At 41.9% G+C, this 22,156-nt stretch overlaps 1 long non-coding RNA gene across 1 annotated transcript; it reads left to right on the forward strand.

Annotated features, from left to right (window-relative positions):
• Nucleotides 1–1,047: 1,047 nt before the first annotated feature.
• Nucleotides 1,048–21,988, forward strand: LOC105863762 (uncharacterized). Its single transcript, XR_001150628.2, has 3 exons — nt 1,048–2,758; nt 16,291–16,408; nt 19,549–21,988. It is a non-coding gene; the product is annotated as an uncharacterized LOC105863762 (long non-coding RNA).
• The last annotated feature ends 168 nt before the right edge of the window (nt 21,989–22,156 follow it).

Consider the following 22,156-nt stretch of genomic DNA (forward strand, 5'->3'; position numbering starts at 1 on the left):
CATCACCTTATTTAGGTTTTCACTGATTCCATGAGGTAGATTATATATAGCCATATAAGAGATGAAGAAACTTTGACACAGTGACATTCAGTGACATCACAATGCAGGACACACAATTAGTAAGTGGCTAAGCCAGAACTTGAACACAGGCCTCCTGGCCCTTAGACCCTGCAGAAGACATCCGTCCTCCCAAAGACAAGCGCGTATCATCAACCCCATCTTCTGGAAGAGGAAGCAGGAGGTCAGAAACGTTAAGTGACTTGTCCAAGGTCACTGAAATAATAGCTGGCCGAGCTGGGGTTTACATGCAGGTCTGCCCACCTCAGGATCTCAGGTGTGCCCTTTGCACCTGACAGCCTGGCCCCGGCACCCGGCACCCCTCCTCGCAGCAAAGGAGGCGAGCGCGCGGCGCCTGTGGAGCAGCGCGCATCTGGGCGGCTGCCTTCAGCTCGGCGAAGCAGGCGGGGCAGCCGCCCGGGCGCCACGGCGGCCCTCACAGAGCCCGGGCCGGGCCCCTCGCGTTACAGAAGAAGCGGAGGCCCAGAGTGGCTAGTTCACCCTCTAGCCTGTCAGCCCCACTCCTTCGCCTTGCCCGGGCTGCCCTCACCTGAAGGGCTCCCCCGTGCCCCATTCCGCTCATCTGTGAAGCCCGCCCACTCCTCAGGACCTGAGCTCTCGCCGCCCCGCAGCTCCGCCTGGGGCCTACGGCGCGTGCGGCAAGGGAGCGCGTGCTACGCCGATGTGCATCACGGGACCTTTCCATCTCTCGGCTCGTTCCTGGTGGCACTCAGTAAACGTCTGTTGAACAGGTGGGAAAACTGATGAATAAACCGGAGCACTGACAGACCCCGGGTGGGGACGAGCCGGGACCGGCCTAAGCTACGGGCCTCTCGCCCGCCGCCTGGAGGAAGCACGAGCGTCGGCCGGGCCTCGGCCCCGCGGCGCCACCTCGTGGTTTCTGTGAGGAACTGCACCAGGCTGGGCTCCGGGGCGCGTGTCCTGGGGTGACTAAGAGTAAGGGGGACCGGGCCCTCTAGGGAGCAGTCCTAGCATCTGGCCTATTTTTCCTGTCAACTTTATGGACGTACTCAACCTTGCTGAAGGAAAATAATGCAGAAAAGTGACCAGAAAGGATTTTCCCACACCCTGCCAAACATGCAAATGGAAACTGTGCAAGTCTTCCTGCATCTGGACCAACAGACGAGACCCTCCTCCACACTTGTCATCTGAGATGAGTACACACCTTCACGACAGGGTTGGACGCTGCCCCGCCTCACCTACTCCGCATCCCCCCTGGGGAATCAGAGAGGGGGAGCGAGCAGGCGCAGGGCTGGGCGCGGGCAGGCCCGCGGGGCAGGCGGAACAAGGCCCCAGAAAGAAGCTGCCCCCTCCCCAAGCGCACTGAGAAGCGCGGGAAGTTTCGAGGGAAACGCCTTTCCCACCCAGCCCCAAAGTCAGTCCCTTCTTCCACTGCGGAGTGGGGGTCGCCGCAGCCCCTTTCTAATCCAGCCAGTATTCACAATCCAAGAATGAAATCTCATGTTTACGCGTGTCCTTATTTAACTCGAGCATACAAACAGACACGTGCGGTCCAATTTAGATGGCGTAGGTCTCGAGATAGTGAGCAAATGTGTTTGAGGGTGCTCCCCTGGTCCCTGCCACCAACGGTTTCTCTGCCTTGGTTCTACGTGCATTCTGGGGAGGCAGAGAATGTCGCAGGAAATGGGTCTCCTAGACTCGTGCGAGCCCGGGAGGACCACGGCCTCCCCGCGCCGCCGAGCCTGCCGATGCCCTGGCCGGGCGATCAGGACGCGTTCCGATCCGTCAGTGACCAAGGACGCACTCAAGGCTCGGTGATTGTGCAGATATTTCCCTGCTGTTCCCTGAGGTAGCCTTTCACCCGGTACCTAGACCCCCATGGGTGGGCACCAGGAAGCTTCCTGTCCTCCTCACTCTCCGTCCGCCCGGCCGGCGTCGCCCGCCCCGGCCTTCTGCGTTCCCGCCGTGGGCGGCGCACTCTGTCGGCCTCGGACCCTCGGCTACTTCAGGAAGGGGCACCAAAAACACGGACACACCTCTTTCATATTAATATTGATTGCTAGATATGAATAAGTGTTTTACAATGTTTTGCAATGCTAGAAGACCCCCTTCCCACAGGGAACCCGTGTGCCTCCTGCTGCATACACACGAATCCTGGGCGCACCAGCCAGGGAGAAGCAACTGTAAGAAAAGTGGCACCTGTGGCTCTTAGTGCCTACGTTGTGCCCTGTGTCCCGTCAATGTCCCCGATGTGGTAGCAGCACACTTGTACGGCTGGCGGGCCGCGCACGCTTGGTAACTGCGCGGAGACGCTAGTCTGCTCGTGGGCATGATCTCGGGAAGGGAGTGAACACGCACTCGGCGGGCCTCCGAGGGAGACAAACAGGACTTCGGCGGGGGACGCGGTGGAGCACAGAGTCACGGACTGTTTGCAGCCACAGCAGTGGGAAGAGTGATTGTTACGAGAACGCCCAGGGGCGCTCTCATCCGGAAGTACACAAGCCAAGCAAAATGCGCGGCCTTTGGGCGAAGGCACCGAAGAGCACCATCTAGCGACCCCATGAGTTCTTTCTCCGAGGACGCGTCGGTAATGACAAATGGAGACCCCTGCGCGCAGAACCGAGGGCGGGAAAGCGACCTTGGAGATAAAACAGAAAGTGCGGAGGATAGCGTGCGGGCCTCAGACGCGGAAAACAGGGTCAGAGCACTCACCTCAAAGGTGAGTTTGATACCTCAAAGGTTGTTTGATAATTAAATGAGATATTTGCTTTTTATACGACATGTTTTATGTTCATAAAACAAAAGTAGCGACTAAATACTCTTCATTAATTTAGGAATCCTGGCCCTTATTATGTGACACATTGTGTGCCCATGTATTTATCACTTTGTTTTATAAGTTGTATCATCTTTACATGTGATGATAGAACATTTATTATGTGAAATGTTCTTGTTTACAGTAATTTGTGGGCTTTTTTTCTTACTAGAATTTAAGAAAGATATTGTACAAACCAGTTTTATTGGGTTCAGAGAAAATATAGGAAAAAATTTAAATTCGTAAAAACTATTTTAGAAATGAAGTTTACATTTGTGTATGTGCCAGAGAGAAAGAGACCAAAGATAGAAGAAATAGGATGAAGAAAGGCCTCAAACCAGCAAAACACACCATTTCCTGGAATATTCATAAATGCTAGACAGCCTAAAGGTATGTCCCATGGCAAGCCCGGATCTGAATGAGACCACACCTGGATTCCTTATGTGTGTGCACATGTTCTTGGAAGGCAGAAATAGGAGTCACCATCAGGCAACCAAAATGCAGTTTTCCTTTATGACTCTGAGTCACCTCATAAGGTGGAATTTGGAAACCTACATGTGCAGGTCACAGATGGCAACAGCAGCGTGTCTGACAGCTACCTGTGGGTGTATAATTTGCCAGAGTCAATACATGATTAAACAAGTATGTTTTATTAGAAGTTACACATCAATCCTCCTTCCTTGTCTTGGGAAAATTTTAATTATCATAACAAAATTATCCGATTGTAAGAAATAACTACTATATTTGTGGTACAAAGATGTTTTAACTTTTGATGCCAATATGTATCCTGGATAATTTTGAAGCAATCCTGACATCATATAATTTTATCTGTAAAAAAATTTGCCATATATCTCTAAAAGATCATTTTAAATGTATAATTTTAAATGTAACCCAACCATCATCACAGTTAAAAAATAACATTAATACTTTAATATCATCAGATATTCAGTGTTCAAATTGCTCCAATTGGCTCATCAATTTTTTCAGATGTCATGTTTTTATTTAAATTTTTAAAAACTTATTTGTTTCAACAAATGTTATTGGAATAATTGGATATTTGTATGGGGAAAATGAATCTTGACACTCTACTTCACATCACTTAAAAAAAAATTCAAGGTGAATCACAGACCTAAATATGGAAGGTGAATCAATCAAGTTTTATTAATAGAAGAACACAGATTTGGGTGGGCAAATATTTCTTTCTTTCTTTTTGGAAAATATTTCTTAAACAGAAAACAAAAGGCACTAAACTTAAAAGAAAAGAAAAATAAATTGAGCCTCATTATAATTAAGAAATTTGGTTCAGGCCAGTAGCAGTGGCTTATACCTATAATCCCAGCACTTGGGAGGCTGAGGCAGGAGAATCGCTTGTGGCCAGGAGTTTGAGACCAGCCTGGACAACATAGTGAGACTCCATCTCTACAAAAATAAAAAATATTAGCTGGGTGCTGTGGTGTGCACCTTTGGTCCTAGCTACTTGGGAAGCTAAAGCAAGGGATCACTTTAGATCAGGAGTTGGAGGCTACAGTGAGCTATGACTGTGCCACTGCACTCCAGCCAGGGTGACAGAGCCTGAGACTTCTTCTCTAAAAAAGAAAAAAAGAGACAAAGAAATTTGGTTCAATGAAAGGTACCATTAAGATGTTTGAAATGCAAGCCACAGACTAGGGGAAGACTTTTTGTATCCATATCTCTCACAAAGGATTCATAATAAGAATATATAAAGAACTCCTGCAAGTCACTAAGAAAAGGACATACAACTCAGTTAAAAATTGGCAAAAACATTAAAATCACTTGAAGTTCTATGAAAAATACTAATGCCCATTGTACAGCCACTGTTATCATTTATCTAAGCAAAGATCATCAATGGATGCTAAAACCATTGAACCAGATATTCATACAGTCTCCAAGTATCTCTCCACAGATCATTTATCATTACAAAGGGAAAAAAGAACCTTAAAATGGATAAACATGGCAGACACTGTCTTAATCAAGTGATTACACTTAACATCACCAGTAAGACCAAAAAAGGTAAGGGGCAAGAGAATACGTGAACAGGTACCCCACAAAATAGGATATCCAAATGACCAATAAACATATGAAAGGGTGATCTATATATTAATTACCAGGTAAATACAAATTAAAAGCACAATGAAGTACCACTACATACCAACCTACAAAGGCTCAAAAATTAAAAGGACCAGCAATATCAAGTGTTCGTGAGGTTAGGAAGCAATTGGAACTTTCTGTCTTAAGTTAGTGGTTGAAGTGTTAACTTAAACAGTCACTTTTGAAAACTACTTAGCAGTATCTACTAAAACTATATATACACATACCCTTTAATCTGGCTGTTTCACTCCTAGGTATATATCCAAGAGAAATGGGTACAGATGAGCAGTAAGAAATCCGTTACACAGTAATAAAAATGAGGAATTACTGATATATGCAAAAACAAAGATGAATCTTACAGACGTTTTGGGTGTAAGAAACCAGGTACAAAAGAATGCATATTGAATGATTCCATTTATATGAAGTTCAAGAAGTCAGAATAGGCCGGGCGAGGTGGCTCACACCTATAATCCTAGCACTCTGGAAGGCCGAGGTAGGAGGATTGCTGAAGGTCAGGAATTTGAAACCAGCCTGAGCAAGAGTGAGACTCCATCTCTACTAAAAATAGAAAGAAATTAATTGGCCAACTAAAAATATATAGAAAAAAAATTAGCCGGGCATGGTGGCACGTGCCTACCTATAGTCCCACCTACTTGGGAGGCTGAGGCAGAAGGATCGTGTCAGCCCAGGAGTTTGAGGTTGCTGTGAGCCAGTCTGACGTCACAGCACTCTAGCCCAGACAACAAAGTGAGACTCTGTCTCAAAAAAAAAAAAAAAGTCAGAATAGTGGTTACTCTCAGAGAGGACGTTGTTAAATGAAAAGGAGTACACAGAAATCCTCTGTGGTGCTGGGAACATCATGTAGCTGAGTGGTGGTTACAGGGTGCAAATATATATTAAAATTCAATGATCTGTTCATTTAAGGTTAATGTACTTTAAAACTTTGCTATATCTATTTTATGTCTCAATAAAGAAGAAAAAAATAAGAACACAGATGCTAACTTGAAGGAAATCCTACTGGCCAAAGATGGGACAACTTGAACATCAAGAAGAATTTTGACTGTGATGTTTTGAAACATAGTAAACAAATAAGAATCCACAAGTTTATAAAAATTCTAAAAGTATTCAGTGATCTCTGTTATTATTCTGAAAATTGATAAAGGGAAGGAATCAAGCATTTCTCCAATTTTTCCTTATCAGTGGTATTTCAGAGTAAACAAACAGGTGGGGAAGTTTTTTTCTCTATACAAAAATTCCAGCTAATAAATGCAGAAGGAACAATAGAATTAGAAACTGCCATTTTGCAACACTAATAAAATAGTGTCTAGGCAAAAGTGTCAATGCCTGCTAATCAGATGAAAGGTTGATAAGAAACTTTATAGTGGCGGAATCAAGATGACCCTACCTCAACCCAATGATCTGTGTAAACATTACTGAGGGTGGGAAGGTCTGACATTATGTGCTTGTGATGTAATATAACAGGAACCACCCAGCACCATCTGTAAAGCATTCTCACGAAAAGAATTGAACTGAGTGTGATTATGCATCTGGGTTTAGCTATCAATTTATAGGTCTAGCTATCAATTTTTTCACTCAAAATTTAATGTGCGTGATAAACATGTTTGATGGCATATTGAGGATGCAATCAATCCAATCCAGAATGTAAGCAATTCCACAGGACAGATGATGTGGTTTCTTTAGCAAATAAATGACATGAAAATAAATGAAGGAAGAAGGAATTGTTGTAGACTAAAATAGACTTACAAGATATATCGACAACCTTGTTTGGATCCTTATTTAAACAAAACACTATAAAAAGACATTTTTAGACTGTTTTGAAATTTTAACATGGACTGGATCTGAAATTATATTAAGGAATTATTGTTAATATTAATTATGGGGATGGTTTAGGGCTTAAGATTTTTTAAAAATCCTTGTCAACACAAGAGCACAGTGGGAAGGGGCTCCCACTGGCTAAATCTGAGACAATTTGAATATCAGAATCAGTAATGATAGTAAAGTAAAAATCCATGCATCCATATTGATAATGCATACAATGTGTATGTGTGTGTGTATTGTGGTAGAAATAAAACTAATAAATATAGATGGAATGTTGGAATTAGAAAAATCACCATTTGGTAAAGGATTCAGTGAAGATTCATCAATGGATGCTGAAACTAGTAGAGAAAGCTTGGTGAGCAAGAGGATATTTATATTGTCTCAAAGTATTTGTTCACAAATAAAAAATAGTAACCTTACAGTGGAGAAAGTAGGCAGATACAATCTTAACCAAGTGATCGAAGTTAACGTCACTGGTAATGGGACAAATTGAAGTCATGGGCCTCTAAAATGAAACATTGTGAAGAAAACATCATTTCTGGGGTATTTTTTACAAAACCTAAATCTATCCATGAGGAAACATAAAAAAAAAACTTAATTGATGGATATTCTACAATATAATCTACGTATACTCATCGCACATGCTAAGGTTACTAAAGACAAGAAAAAATTGAGAAACTCTTCCAAGTCAAAAGAGACCAAAGAAACATGACAATGAAATGAACTATGATACTAGATCTTCCTTACAAAGGACATTGTTGAGACAACTGGGAAAATTTGAACACAGTTTATCAATTAGCTTTTAGTATAGTATCAGCATTCGTTTCCTAATTTTGATCTTTATAGTATGGTTTGTAAGAGAATAGTCTTGTTCTTAGGAAATACACACTGAAATATTTAGGGTTAAAGGGTTAAGCCTGTAACTTACTCTCAAATGGTCCAGAAGAAAAATATGTATATCAGTTAGATAAAATGAACAATATTTGATAGCATAACAAAGTGACTATAATCAACAGTAAGTCAGGTTATACTTTAAAATAACCAAAAGAGTGGAATTGGAATGTTCCTAATACAAAGAAATGATAAATACCTGATGTGATGGATACCCCAATTACCCTGATTTGTTTACTTCACATTGTTTGCCCGTATCAAAACATCACGTGTACACTGTAAAGATATGCAACTATTATGTACCCATAACAATTAAAATAAAATAAAAATGTTTAGTTTTTTAAAAGAATGAAAAATACGTATGTCTATTGAGAGAGAGAATGATACAGAAAGTGAGGTAAAATGTTAATATTTGGTGAATATTGGATAAAAGACTATGTAGGAATTATTTGTATTATTCTTGTACCTTTTCTACAAGTTCTTGACTATTAAGAGACACACACCAAAATTGTCATGGGTGAACTGACAGGATGTCTTGAATTTGAGATAAGATACTCTAGCAACGACAGCATTGGTGAAAGAGACTGGCAAAAATGATGATAATTTTTTTAAGCTGGGTGACGTATACATGGGACTTCATTATACTATACTGTTTACTTTTGTGTGTACTAAAAATGTGCATCATAAAAATTTTCAATTGTGAAACTCATAAGTGCTTAAGTTTTAAGGAAAATCAAGGGAATGATACACACAAAAATCAGAGTAGTGCTTATTTCTGGGGAGTAGGGAGAAAGATGGCCTCAGAAAGGGCTTCAGAGACATTGCTGATATTCTACTTCTTAAGCTCCATGATAAGTACAAGGGTGTTTGTTTTATAATTCCTTAAACTGTACACAGGTGTTAATTTTAAACTATAAAGGTAATCAAAAGAGAATTTAAAAATAAATCTATATATTGGAAGGGAGAGAAAAGGGTGAAAGCTATTTTTTATCTTTCACAGCAGCAAGGTAATAAATAATGATTAAAATTGATTCTCCATTGGATTATGTTGGTGAAAAAAAAGAAAAAAAAGTTAAAATAAAAATTTTTAAAAAATTGATAAAGTGTGCATGTTGGGACTACCTTCAACATTCAGCAAGGCAGTTTACAACCCTGCCTTAACCTTCACTCTCTGCTTGTGCAGAACCTCAGGGTGAGGCCAGGGTGAAAGTTTAGGGCCTTCCCAGGTCTTTCATGGGCCTGTCCACATCCTGTGCATGTGCAGGGCCGTCTGGAGTCCCAGGAATAGGTCCAAACTTTTCAAAGCCCCCACAGACATGTCATTCTCTAGCTTTTCTCTTTAAGTTTTTTTTTTTTTTTTTTTTTCCCTCAAACCTATTATTTTTCCCAACCATTATCCACCACCTCAGGCAGCTGCAGTTAAAGAATTATCTCTCAAAGATGTCAGCATGCCCCTGGGGAAATGGTTTTTCACACTAGATGGGCTGCTAGGCAGGTCCAAAAAACACTGCCTTGCCAGCCTGCTCTGCCCGCAACCCCCGAATAGGTAAGATAATGACACTTCTCCAAGAAGGAGGCTTTGCAGAAGCTCCAACCCTATTCTGCTTCCTTCAGTGGTTGCCAGGCTGCTGGCTGTCACATAGGAGGCTACTGGCCAGCGGAGAGGAGGAGATGGAACTAGGACAGGTTAAAATGCCACAAAGCTCACTGTTCTTGCCCAGATCATGCCAATTTTCTTGAATATGTGATCCCTAGGTTGCTGCAAGCCTTGGATTCATTTCAAATGCTCTGGAAAAAGTCTATTCTGACAATTTTTGCCAATTTTCATGTTGCTTTTATGGAATAGAGAATTTTTAGAGATTCTTACTCCTCAATTTTCATGGATACCATGTGATATTCTGAATCTAATCATGGGAAAATATCAGACAAACCAATGCTGAAGAAATTCTACAAAATAATCAACCTGTAATTTTCCAAAGTGTCAAGGTCATAAAAGTCAAGAAAACACTGAGGAATTGTTTCAGACCAGTGGGAACCAAAGATCCAGGACAACTAAATGCAATGCATGATCCTAACCTAGGTTGTTTTGGATCCAGATATTACTGGAACATTGACCAAACTTGAATGGGGTCTAAGAATTAGATGGCAATGATGTATCTGTGTCACTTTCCTGATTTGGGATGGTTTTATTGGTTTTATATGGGAAAATATTCTTTTTTTTTTTTTTTTTTTTTTTTGAGACAGAGTCTCACTTTGTTGCCCAGGCTAGAGTGAGTGTCGTGGCGTCAGCCTAGCTCACAGCAACCTCAATCTCCGGGGCTCAAGCAATCTTCCTGCCTCAGCCTCCCGAGTAGCTGGGACTACAGGCATGCGCCACCATGCCCAGCTAATTTTTTGTATATATATTTTTAGTTGGTCAATTAATTTCTTTCTATTTTTAGTAGAGACAGGGTCTCGCTCAGGGTGGTTTTGAACTCCTGACCTGGAGCAATCTGCCCACCTCGGCCTCCCAGAGAGCTAGGATTATAGGTGTGAGGCACCGCGCCCGGCCAGAAAATATTCTTATTTGTAGGAAATATTCAAGCTAATGTAACATCAGGTCAGCAACTTATTCTCGACTGGTTTTGTATGTACTTCTAACTTACCGGTGAGTTTGCTATTTCTTAGCTCTGTCCATTGAAGACAGAAACAATGATATCCCAGTAACAATGAGGACATGCAGATCTTGGAGCCTAAATACCACTTCTCACTAAAAGAAACAGAGGTCCTTAGAGAAATGGCTTAATCCAGGCCTGGTGTAGAGAAAAATGGAAGGAGATCCTCACATATCCTTTTGTGACAGAAAGGAAGGAAATGTTCAAAAACTAACAGAGATGTTAAAAGGACCTAGGAATAACAAGCAAAATTAGCTTATGGTAAAAGAAAGAATCAGAATCAGGATTGCCTATTGAGAAAGTTTTTAAGTAACCAAGGGCAATAGTGGATTTCTGGGATAATGGAAATGTTGTATATTTTGTGTGTGTGTTGGTTATACAAGCTTTTTTATTTTTATTTTTTAATTTTCAAATTGTAATTTTGGGCCAGGCATGGTGGTTTACACCTGTAATCCTAGCATTTCGTGAGGCCGAGGTGGGAGGTTTGCTTGAGGTTAGGAGTTCGAGACCAGCCTGAGCAAGAGTAAGACCTTGTCTCTACAAAAAATAGAAAAATTAGCCAGGCACTGTGCACACCTCTGTAGTCCCAGCTACTTGGGAGGCCGAGGCAGGAAGGTTGCCTGAGCCCAGGACTTTGAGGTTGCAGTGAGCTATGATGACGCCACTACACTCTAGCTAGGGGACAGAGACACTGTAAAAAAATAATAGATTTGTGCATTTCACTATATATAAAATCCATCTGTTTAAAATAAAAAGATAACCTGTCGTGGTGCCTCTATTTTTAGTAGAGACAAGGCTTGCTTCTGCTCAGGCTGGTCTCGAACTCCCAACCTCAGGTGATCTTCCCGCCTCTGCCTTCCAGAGTGCTAGGATTATAGGTGTGAACCACCATGCCTGGCCCATGTTACACTTTTAACCATGTATAAACTATGAGCATGTGTAAATAAAGATCAGAAGGGATCAACAACAATTGTTGTAAATCTTTGGTGGGATTGTGGGCATAATTTTGTTGATAATTAGAAGTTTTGCTCTTCCTGTTTCCTCCACCAGACTAGAAATCCACGAGAGCAGGCATTGGACCTAACTTGTTCATCTTTTCAATCCAAGGGCCTACAACAGGGCTTGAGGCATTTATTTAAGGAATGAATGAAGGGACAAATGAATGAGTGAATGAAATGTTTTAAAATTAAGTAACATTGTACAAAAAGGGGTTTTCTTACAGAAATTAGGACATTCCATGAGTTTCAGAACAAGGAAACCACCAGGTTAATATATTGAACAAGTTCCTAATGGCTCTAAACAGTGCTTGGCATCTAGTAAGTGCACAATACATTTTTGTTGAATGAGGGTACAAAAGCGATTAACACATAGTCTTTAATGAGTTTAACGGATGTGCAGGGGCTGATAATATGGTGTTATTGATGCCAGCATTGCAGAAACCCACTAAATAACTTTTTCTCCCCACCCAGATAGGGATCTAGTGTAGAAATCAGGAGGGAATCAGACAGATGGCGATCAGCTTAGTCACTGGTGAAGGCTGGATGTGCGGCTTCCTAATCCTCCATCCCTGACGTTGCCCTCCAGGCAGCGGCCCGCCTGGCCGTGTCAGGGAGCAGAGCAGAACAAGCCCTGGCCAGGAAGGTCTGAACAGAGAGTGGTGATAGGACTAGGTTGGGCACCCCTGTTCCTTCTCCTTCTCCGCTGGGAGAGAAGCGTGAAGGGAGGCCAGGAGTGCTGCTCCGGGTGCGCGCCCTCCGCACGGAACTTGAGGCCACGGGAAAGAGATGCAGGTGCATGTGGGGTATTGTGGGCATCTAAGGCCTTCCAGCCTGGCGGTCCAAGGAAGGCTGAGTTAAGTTTTGAGGTCAAAGTTATTCAGACAAGAGGAGACAGAAAGGGCATTGTGCTCAGAGGGAAGAGCATGGGCATAATCAGTGAAGCCCAGAATAGCAGTGTGAGTGTGGGAAACCCAAAGCATCTTAGTATTGCGAAATCATAAAGTGTGGGGCTGGGGACGTGGTAGGACAGAGTGGCACTGTCTACAGGGGCCAGGCTGTGGAGGGTGGGGTACACTCAGTAGTGATCTTGGGACAGTCTGGATTCCCTTGTCAAGTTAGTAGGGCTGATGAGAGGGAGAAGGCAGGGTTGTATCCATATTTTTAACACACCCAGTACTACTTTGGTGCTTATACCTGGCAGATGCTCAATAAATGATTATATTGAGATAATGTAGCACTTTCAGAGGAGGGGTTCTAGTGATAATCCAAGATATGTAACTCCAGCCAGACCCCACCCCTGAGATCCAAAAGAGAATATCAAACTGCCGACTTTACAATTCCCACTTGGATGCCTTGTAGACATCCCAGATATAACATAACCAAACTGAGCCCCCAACATCCACCCTTCTCCCCACAACCAACTACCATAAACCTTGAGTCTTTCCCATTTTAGCGAATGACAATCCCAACCTTGCTCAGGCCAAATATTTTAGAGTCATCTTTGCCTGCTTTCTTCCAAGGCCTCCCAGCCCCATCCAATCCACCGGAAAACCCTATTTACTCTCCCCTCAAAAGATATCCAGATAGTGACCCTGCCTTTCGCTATCGACATCCTGATCTACGACATTATCTAACCTCTCAGCTGGATCAATGCAGAAGCCGCATGGCACCTGCCTGAATCTGCACTTGGCCTCTGTTTAGTCTATTTCTGACGAAGGAGACAGAATAGGCATTTTTTAAAAAAAAAAAAAATCAGTGTTTAAAAAAAAAAGAGGTAGAGTGACTATTCTGCTCCAAAGTGACTCCTGTCCCACTCAGAGGCCTTACTGCCACCTAAAAGCTCCTACTCAATCTGCCTCCCATCACCTCTCTGACCTCACTGCCTCCTACATCCTCTCCCAAACTGCATGGCCTCCTCACTGTTCCTCAAAGTACCTCACGCTGCCTTGGGGCACTTGCTTTAGCCTTGTTGCATTCGTTTGTCTGGAATATTCTCCCAGCTACCTGTGTAGCCAGTTCCCTCTACTCTCTCAGGGTTTCCCTCAAAGCCACCTTCTGAGTGAGGCTGTCCCCGGCCATTGCATTTAAGCATTTACACACAAGCCCACCCTGACTATTCACATCTCCTCTGGGGAAAGACCAAACGTTTTCCCCTGTATTCTCACACAGTCACCTAACGGGGCGTTTCTCACACTAGATGCCGGGGGCTTTTCCGTACACACCAAGCAAGTCTCCAGTGTTGGACGCCGGTTCTGACAGTACCGACCTGGAGATGGCACCGATTCCACAGGCTCAGGCCCCACCCCCCACCCCAGGCCCCACCCTCGCTTGCTCACAGCAGATGTGAGTCCCAAGCCCCAGGTTGTGATCTGTGCTTCTGACCAACCAGCCGTAAACTGGGCTTCCCACACCTCCTCCTCGGGTTTGATCAATTAGTTAGAGCAGCTCACAGACCTCAGGGAAACGTGTTAATTACAGTTACCCATTTGGTACAAAGGGTATTTTAAAGGATACAGCAACCAGATGAAGAGATACACAGGGCATGATGCCTGTGGAGCTGGGGTGCACCCCCACCCCCCGCATGTGGATGTGTTCGTGTTCGTTCACCAGCCTGGAAGCTCTCTCGGCCCTGCCCTTTGTGGGGTTTGCGGAGGCTTTGTTATGTCGGCATCATGGCATCATCGCTGGGTGAACTCAGCCTTCAGCACCTGCCCGCTGCCCCTCCCTCGGAGGTCAGGTGCTGGGGCTGAAAGTCCTAACCCTCTAATCATGTCCTGATCTTTCTGGTGACCAGCCCTCATTTAGGGCCCCCCCACCAGTCATCTCAGCATATAAAAGACAGTCTCCTCATTCCAGAGATTCCAAGGGTTTTAAGAGTTGTGTGCGAGGAACTGTGGAGAGGCCAAATATGTATTTCTTACTATAAATCAGTATCACATCTCGCCTCCTTGCTTTTTTTTTTCTCCTTAGTATTTGTCACTAACATTCTTTATGTTTTATTCAATTGTCTTATTGTGTCTTCCTCACTAGAAGGTAAGCTTCATGAAGGCAGAACTTTTCATCTTTTTTTTTTCCTGTGGCTGTATCCCTAGTGCCTAGAGGGTTAGTAGGCACTCAAATGTTGATGAAACGAAGGAAGAAGGAAAGCAGGGTCAACTTGTGTTAGGGACCGACCTTCCACAGCCCCACCGGACAGAAAAGCAGAGACATCGAGGATGTAATTACACAAGAGGTTTATTTTCTGGCTAGCCAGGGTCCAAGCCCCAGAGCACCAACGCAGTGGCCACTCTTGCAGGCAAGGACCCCGACCAGGGTTGCAGCGTGCCTTTTATCCCTATGGTGCATTCGCTATGCAGTGGCTGATCACGCGTGGATTATGCATTGACCTTTAACATGATTGGTTGGCTGGTAGCCCCACTATACAGGGGTTTAAACAATGCAAAGTTGGCGCAAACAAGCAAGCAAGCAATGGTTTCCATGGCAAGCAAGCAACAGTTTCCAGAAGCCGGATGTTGGTTCCGGCTTCACTGGGGGTGTGGGCCTTGCAGGTATGCAATGTCTCGACCCCTCACACTTGGCGATAACTGCGTCATCATCAGGTGCATGTTTTGGACTCTGCATCAGTAATAATGTCACGCTAGGTCGTGTTGGAGTCTGAGGCCAAAGGAAAAAATCAGTAACACAGATCTTTATATAAAATTTTGCTACTTTGTTCATCATCATGGCTTTTTTGCATTAATTTTTATTTTTAAAGTATTATTTATCCTGATTACAGAATCTTTTGAGCTCCTTAGATATTTTACTGTCGGCCAAGTGAGGCCCCCTAATCCTGACCCTGGCACTTTGAAAACTGCCTATAACACCATGGAAGAGTCAGCTCTTTTTTATGTATTTCTTAGGTATATTCCATGCAAGAATGCATTTTTTTGCTAATTATTCCATAGCTTTAAACCTGGCACAATTATAGTTTAAAAACGTCTGTTTTCTGGAAAATAACTATCTGTGGGAAAGAGGAACATTCCTGTAGAAAGCAGCCATTGTACTGTAGTGAATAACAAAGCTTTGAACTGAGAGACCTGGGTTCAAATCCCAACCCAGTTCAAATCCCTATACATTTGGGTTTGGCAGAGTTACTTCAGACCTTTAACCTTCATTTCTAATATGAGATTTAAATGTGTAACTTGAAGAGTTGTAAATGTTTGTGAAGTGTCTGGTGTATAACTAGTGCATAATAGATAGCTATTATTACTGTGTGTCCATTGGAAATGCAGAATGAATATCATGTTTAACTGCCCATCCTGCTGGCAAACTGGTAGTGGAATGCAGCTTAGAGCTTCCCAATGAGCAAATATTTCAAAATTTGACCTTTGTAACACAGGCCCAAAGGTTGATTGGAGAGCTTGCTTTCACCGTAGCTTAAAGAAATTAAGCCTCTACCTTCTGGCAGAAATGAGAGTGTCTAAGTGGACTCACATAGTTCCTAGCACATATTAGGCACTCAGTTTCATGCAAGATTAATTTTTGGTGGGTATTAATTTTTTTATTTTTTATTTTTGAGACAGAGTCTCGCTCTGTTACCTGGGCTAGAGTGCCGTGGCGTCAGCCTACCTCACAGCAACCTCAAACTTCTGGGCTCAAGCAATCCTCCTGCCTCAGCCTCCCACATAGCTGGGACTACAGGCATGTACCACCACGCCTGGCTAATTTTTTCTATTTTTAGTAGAGACGGGATCTCACACTTGTGAGAGGTTGGTCTCTAACTCCTGACCTCAAGTGATCCTCCCACCTCAGCCTCCCAGAGTTCTAGGATTACAGGTGTGAACCACCATGCCCGGCCTGTGGGTATGTTTTCAAAGTAAGTACTCATTGAAAATTAAAGATAACAGTACAAAAATATCAATACAGTATTTATTGTGGATGTGTGCTTATCTCCCATGGGTCTTGGCAGACATGATGCATTGTTTGGTGAAGATGAAAAGGGTCTTTGAGACATTTCTGCTGGAACATGATAGCATTAACGGCCCAGTGTTTTCAGTGTTGAAGAGCGGGAAAGCTGTTTGACTTAGGTAAGTATGAATAACACCTTCTTGAAGGATTATCAAGTTTTTGTGCATATTGGAAGATTAAGATATTGTGTCTTGCTTCATAGGATCATGTCTTTACAATCTTTTGTTTTTAAATTTAGAAATAAGTAGATTGGGAAAGATGATTCATGATTCTTTAGGTCATTATTTGAGGATGATATTGCTTGACCCAATTATACCACTTATAGGATGATGTACATTAATTTCACAAGTATTGTCACTGCTTAAATATGTGTATGCTTTGTTACGTTTTTATAAAATAGGGCTTTGTCATCAGGCTCTATTATCTTTTTTACCCACAAAGAAACCAGAAGTTGAGTAACTTGCCTATGCCAAAGTGAGTCATTGATGGAGCCAGGAAAAGTAGATTCCTTCCTCTATTAAACCAGCTTTTAATCTTTTAAAAGAGCTTGAGGACTGAAATAAGAGTCCTATGCCCCTTCAAAGATGAATGGATCTTCCTTTGGCTAAAGACCTTGAAGTTTTAAGTTTCTGGCCATGACAAGACAGAGGCTGGCTGTGTCCCATTTGCTTCTAACCCCCCTCACCTCTTGCTAATCATTGCTAGATTTTATCAAAGGCTGACTTGAGAAGAAAAGGCTAGAAGACTCCTTTGCTTACTTCATCCAACCTTGGCTCCCTTCTCCTGTTTTTATGGCTCTGACATGACAGCTATTTTAGACCACAAGGTTTCTTCTTAATAAGTCTGCTGGCCACAGACTGGTTCTGGCCTGTCTCAGGAGAATGCCCAGTTCATGGACTCGTGCCCTATATATCACCTTTTTATGTATAGGACCTAATTATAATACATTTAAATGTTAAATTTCCACCCCAAAGTGATCATAGGATGTATGTTACATACATGTAAACCTAATAGGCATGCATGTGGGCCTCCTTCATAAATATTCATAGCTCCTCCTATAACCTATTGAATATGTATACTTGGCCAACCCCATTCAGCATAAATTCCTGTCTTATCCCTCCCTTGAAGTGCTTGTTTGGTTTTCCAACCTGTCAGGATGGTCAGCCTGCAGGTTGTAAGAAATAATGCCTTTATAAGAAATAACATCTCCTTTCTAAATTTACAAACTTACTTTGGGACTCTTTTTCAGTCCACAAGCTTTTTGTAAGCTTCTCCTTTCCCCCAAATTCTTGATATCCCCCCCCAACCCACAACAATGCCCTTAGTAGTGTGCTGATAAATATTTAACAACTACTCATTTGTTCTCTGGAGGAAGAAACATGATTTGTAGTGTTTGTCAGTTTTCATGGTGTAAACATTTCCACCATGGCTGATTTTAGATTACCAACGTGATTTTGGCTGGCTCACAAAATTGCTGAAAATTTAACAATTGGCTTCAGTGAGCCAGTATGAGTGGCCTCCACTGTTTCCTTTATTAAAAATTGATGCCTCATTTATTAAAAATAAAAACATTAAGGCTGGGTGCGATGGCTCACACCTGTAATCTTAGCACTTTGGGAGGCCGAGGCGGGAGGATTGCTTGAGCTCAGGAGTTCGAGACCAGCCTGAGCAAGAGCGAGACCCCGTCTCTACTATAAATAGAAAGAAACTAGCCAAACAACTAAAAATAGAAAAAATTAGTTGGGTAGCTGTAGTCCCAGCTACTCAGGAGGCTGAGGCAGGAGGATCACCTGAGCCCAGGAGTTGGAGGTTGCTGTGAGCTGGGCTGACACCATGGCACTCTAGCCTGGGGAAGAGAGTGAGACTCTGTCTCAAAAAAAATAAAAATATACCCTCAGAAAAAACCCACTAATAAAAAAAAAAAAAAAAAAAGAAAAAAAAAATAAAAATAAATAAAAACATTAAAAATAACGAAGCCTAGATTTCTGAGGATTTGTACAAAGAACTTTTAATTGCAAATAGATTTTTAGTTTAATAGTAGAAAAAATAAGAAAATTATACAAAGCAGCAAAGGGAAAAGATAGAAATAGCTACTTTAATTGATAGAAAAAGCACTTAGTTTTTGTTGCCTTCCTAAAAGGTCAGCCTGGACTCACTTCTTTTCACTGAGTCATTCCAGCATGACCAGCAGAGGTTGGTAGAAGGAGATTGGCTAGTGTTGTAATATTTTGTAACTTTCAGTATGCTGAGACCACAACTTACTCTAAAATGTGGTAGCATAGGAGAGAATTTCTGACTTGGATTAGCTGCTTTTCTTGCTTTCTGTTTCTGTTTAGAGTCATCATATTATGCACTAGAGATCAAAGCAAATAATTCAGGTAATCAAAAGTTGCAAAAAAAAAAAAAACCCCATAATATTTTATAAGTGACTCTCCATGACTTCTTTCTTTCACATTTAGCCATAACTTTTATACATGTTTTCCCACATGTTGCAAGTTTAGTTGCCCTCTCTCTTTCAGCTCCAAATGGACCTGGATATTCCTTTATTTATCTCTTTCTGATTTCCTATGGCAAAGATAAATAAAGCCAGGCACCAGGTAAAGTAAGGACAGATTTTCATCAGTAACATATTATTGCAATAGGAAAAAGAGTCCAGCATTAACTGACCCGCTTCAGTTTGTGTAGAGTGACTAGGCACGTTGAAGGGAGAATGAGGGAATAGAGAGAGAGCAAATGGGGCTCAGGAGAATAAGGGAAGCAAAAAATTACAAAAAGTGGAAGGGGAGGTTGGTCCATGTGAAACTTATCTGGGTTTGCTAACTAACTGGTGCTTCTGGAATTTAGGCTCCTACCCTCCCACAGGGGCTGGGAGACAGGGGCCATGTCTTCAGGCGTTGGCTGGAACAGGCTGTAAATTCTTTGCACAGCCTTGAGCTTTCTTGTGCAGCCACTTTAAGGGGGCCTGGGGTCAATCTAGAGAAGAGGCCTTGAGTTGTTAGAAACTATGTTAGTGTTTGTTCAAGTGTTTATAGGCTGAGGTTCAGGCCAGTGGAGAAGAGGACTCAGAGGAGCTTGGCTGGAGTTTGGTCAAGGAGAGAATCTTTGTCACCTAGCAAACATTCACAGCTGATGTTGCAGGCATTCTTCTCTCTCTCAAGCCCTGAGTCCCACCCTTCACACATCAGAAGACCCAGTTTTTGACTTTGTGAAGATGGTAGCCAATAGCCTGGCCATAAGCCAACCTTGTTTTTTCTTGTAGGAAGAGGGGTCTCTCTTTCTCCTGTGTGCTAACCCTGGTGCTGAAATGAATGTCTCTGCTGGCCCTGGAAGAGAATGAATCCTTTGGAAATCTTTCAGATGGAGAATTACTCCAAGAAGGGCTACACCTGGGACTGCTCAACACAAAAGCAAATCCTTTCAAGATGACTGTCATAGTAAAGTGATTTGGGTTGCTTTTGAGCTTTAAATGAATGGAATCATACAGATGTGCTCTTTCTTTGCTCAGATTATTGTTTGTGAGATTCATTCATATTGCTGTGTGTTATTAAATACAATTGACAAAAAAAAAAAAAGGTTCCCTGGTAGCAAGAGGAATATGATAAGTGGTTCCCACTGATGCTCCTTGGCCCCTTCTACAAAACAAGCTTGTGCTCCTTTAAAAAATTTATTATAAGAGCTGGGCATGGTGATATGTGCCTGTCTCCCAGCTACTCAGGGGGCTGAGATGGGAGGACTGCTTGAGCCTGGGACTTTGAGACCAGCCTGGGTAAATAGCAAGACCATATCTTTAAAAAAATAAGAAGTAAAAAAAAAATTATTGTAATAAAAGTAATATATACTTACTATAAAAAAAGTTTTAACATTATAGAAAGGTAAAAGTATGAATCTCCCTTCTCTCACATAATTAATACAAACCCATTTCTCAGTAATAGTCACTATTACTACTAATAATTGAACAGTTACCATGTTAGGCATGTTTATAAGTATTTTACAGTTATTATTTTATTAAGGAGCTTTAGTTTGTTGCCATTTCCCCAGTACTTTATTGCTAGTGCCTAGCATATAGTAGTTGTTCAGTAGATACTTGAACACCTACCATTTTATACTACCATTGGATAAAAATTGAGTCTGACAATTACCAAGTGTTGATAAGGATGAGAAGCAACAGAAGTCTCATATCCTGCTGAGAGTGAAAATCAGTACACGTGCTTTGTAATTTGATTACATCTCAAATGTGCAAATTCGAGGATAAACCATTTTCATTCCTAATATATTAATATATTAAATATACTCTTGCACATATGCTCAAAGAGAAACATACAAGCATTTTACTGTAGTATTCTTTGTATTGTATTGTACACAATTATTGTAGCATTGTGTGTATCACTGTCTCTCTCTACATACACACATACCACAGACATTAATTTTTGTTCTGAATCATTTGGGAATAAGTTCAAAATATCATGACCAAATTGCAGAAGGATTAACATTTATAAAATATGCAAACCAATACTATAATATTTATAAATACCTACATTAATAACAGAAACAGAAAGATAAGAACAGGAATGATAAACACCAAATTCAGGTAAGTGGCCACCTTGGGAACAGGGAAGGAAATGTGTTCAGGGAGGGGTACCTGGAAACCTCACTATCTGGAATATTTTTCTTAAGCTCTATGGTGGGTACATATTTATTATTGTCTGTAACTTTTTTGTGTGACTAATATATTTTATAATTTTTAAAAAATCGGCCAGGTGCTGTGGCTCACACCTGTAATCTTAGCAGTTTGGGAGGCTGAAGTAGGAATGTCACATGAGGTCAGGAGTTCCAGACTAGTCTGAACAACAATGAGACCTTGTCTCTACAAAAAATAGAAAAATTAGCCTAGCATGATGGTTCACACCTGTAGCTACTTGGGAGCATAAGGCAGGAGGAACACTCGAGCCTGGGAGCTTGCGGCTGCAGTGAGCTATGATGATGACAGAAGTGATGATGACAGGGTGAGACACTGTCTTCAAGAAAAAAGCATCCATCTATTCCTATTTTAATGAAAGTTAAAAAAAAATCAGGAATGAATGTTGCATAATTTAATGCCTTCTTGGTGTTTATTAAAATAAATAGTATTTATTAAAATACCATTTTATTTCGAAAACTGGCCCTGGTCTCTGTATCCTGGTGTATATGACACACCTAACACATGTTTGTTAAATAAATAAATATCTTTCTCTCCCTCAATTCTTGTATATCTAAGCCCTGCTAATTTATGTCAAGGCTAAGTTCCTCTGTGAAGACTTCCCTCTTCAGCGGAACACACACTTAGGGGGCCGTAGCATAATGATGTGTACCACCAATGGGGTATAACCAGGGACAAGTGTCTTCTCATGCTTCTTTTGTCCCAGAGTTAGCTCCTCTCCTCATTTGCCACACGTACTTCAGTTAAACTATTCATTCCCCAGTTAGGGAGGGCAAGGACCTTGCCTTATTAATCACTGTATTCCCAGAATCTACTTCAGAGCCTGACACACAGTAGATTCCCTGGAAATGCTTGCTGAACCTCATTAAATGAGACGACAAACTTGCATGTATCTGATACAAATGCACGCAAATGTTTTTTTAAAAAATAAATCTTTAATTTTATAATAGTTTTAGATTTACAGAAAAATTTAAAAGATAGTACAGAGCATTCCCTTGTGCCCCTCACCAGTTTTCTCTATTGTTTTTTCTTTTCTTTTTCCTCAGATTCAAGTGAGATACATCGTTTTCCCTATTGTTAACCGAACCTCCACCTCCACCTGGGCTTTGCAGACATGCCCTGGCCAACGTGCTTCGAAAAATAAAACGTTTTTGGCGTGGGCAATCTTCTC

The sequence above is a fragment of the Microcebus murinus genome, chromosome 19, assembly GCF_040939455.1.
Source record: "Microcebus murinus isolate Inina chromosome 19, M.murinus_Inina_mat1.0, whole genome shotgun sequence".
Classification (NCBI taxonomy): domain Eukaryota; kingdom Metazoa; phylum Chordata; class Mammalia; order Primates; family Cheirogaleidae; genus Microcebus; species Microcebus murinus.